A 2380-nucleotide genomic window follows, 5' to 3' on the forward strand; every position below is an offset into this window, starting at 1 on the left:
AACATTTATGTTTGTTATATTTATTTAGCAATCCCCATATTGATTCTCATTTGATTATCCTAATTAATTTTTTAAATTGATGAATATTAAAAGAAAATAAGAAAATTAAATATTAATTAATATAAGATAACATTAAAAAAAATATATTAATATTTAATTTTATATAATTATATGTATGTATGTATAAGTATGTGCATGTGTACTCTTTGTGTATATATATACACATACATACATAGACTTGGGATCATGTGAGACCAGCCTGTTTTCGTGAGACCCGTGAGACCAACATTTTACACTTGAAACTTCATAGCAAAATGCTGTGAAAGTGACTTTTTAAAACCTTCGCAGTGTTTTTGCCGTGAAGGTTCGATTTTTTTTAAACATTCACAGTGTTTTTGCTGTGAAAGTTACGTGTAAAAATATGGTCTCACGGGTCTCACGAAAACAGGCTGGTCTCACGTGAACCCAACCCTACATACATATATAGGGGTTGACTTTGCAAACCATGTTGTTTGTACAAAATCGTACAAATCTCATTCAACTAATCATAATTTTTCATTTTTTTTGTAATTACGAGAGGTTGATTAATCATTTTTATTGTGTAAGATGTTAATTATGGATATTATCCTCTTCATTATATTAATTTTAAAGAAATAAATGAAACAAGTTCGTTAAAATTTCATAAGTATTATTTGAAACAATTTCATAATCATATATGCAACAACTTCATGTAGAAAAGTATTATATGAAACAATTTCGCAATATTAAACAGTTTCATCAAACAAAATCATTAAATTAAACAATAAAATCGACCAATAAAGGTGATTTGCACGGTTTGTATAAATATGAGTGGTTTTTATTTGATCACTCCTCTCTTTCTATATATATATATATATATATATATATATATATAGAGAGAGAGAGAGAGAGAGAGCGAGCGCTTAGTTCAAATGTTAACCCAAACTATTGTGTTAACTTTATAAACTTTTTATCTATCTTAGTATTAGGTTCTTTTCCATCTTAGAATTTAATGAAAAGGGTATATAGGTAATTTTTTATGTAACTCCTGTATTATTAATTGGAAGTTACAAGATCATAAAATCTCATATATGATTTTGTGCATTTTTTAATATTGATTTTGTTATTTTTTTATATTGATATTTCATCTTCAATGTTTATGAGTTTGTGTTGATGGAGGATATCCGGTAGTAAAGTCTTCGGTATCGTTCAAGCAATTATGCATAAACACAAAGACTGGGTATATACAAATTACCAATTATTTAAAAACAATTGAATAGTGTTCAGAAGTAAACACATGAACATTGTTCATAAGCACAATTTGATGTTTGTTCATAGGTCAACCAAGTATCATTCCATATTTATTTTATATATGAACGAGACTACATAGTGTATGTGCTTACTAAAATAAAACATGGATGATACAAAAATATTTACGACTTTTTTTCATATACACCCATGTTCACACATGAACAATTCTCATAAATATCGAATACGTGTTCACATATGAACCATTAACAAAAAAAACTACATAAGAATTTGATGTCGGAGATCTTGCTGTTGGTTTTGATTCGATGACAAGATTAATTCCAGGATATTTACATTGTTATTAATGGACAGTTACAAAATATCTCATTGTCATTAATGGGCGGTTAGAAAATATCTCATTGTCATTAATGGACAATTAAAATCTTTTCCCAAAATACCCATTATAAACATTACCTTGTCTATGTATTCAATTATTTACACTTTATGTCATGGATGATCTTAGCTACAAATTTCAAAGATCAATGGTCAAGATCAGTTAACAAAGTTAACACAATAATTTAAGTTAATAAATGAACTTGCCCATATATATATATATATATAGAGAGAGAGAGAGAGAGGGATGTTATTCTACACCATTTGCCATTCTTACACCCTATACAACCCTCATCTCAACCATTCAATTTTTAATCAATTAATTGTTTCCTAATATAAACTATTAATTATAATTAATAAACTCTATTCATATTCCATAAATATTAAAATCATAATAAATGAACTCCAATCATTTCTATAAATATCTCAATTAATTGGGTTGCAAAGGTTGTACAAATGCACAAGGTTGTAAAAGAAATATACCTTATATATATATAGGGGTAAGATCAAATGTTAACCAAAGTTTTTGTGTTAACTTTGTTAACCGATCTTGGTCATTCAATCTTTCAATAAATGGTTGTGATTATTCATGATTAAAACTTATTTTTTAAAATTTGAAATTGGATAAAGATAAGTGAACAATGTTGAAAAGGGTATTTAGGTAAAAAAAATTATGTAACTCCCATATCATTAATTAATTGGGAGTTACAAAATCAAAATT

The sequence above is a fragment of the Cynara cardunculus genome (genome assembly GCF_001531365.2).
Source record: "Cynara cardunculus var. scolymus isolate 2C chromosome LG 9, CcrdV1, whole genome shotgun sequence".
NCBI lineage: Eukaryota > Viridiplantae > Streptophyta > Magnoliopsida > Asterales > Asteraceae > Cynara > Cynara cardunculus.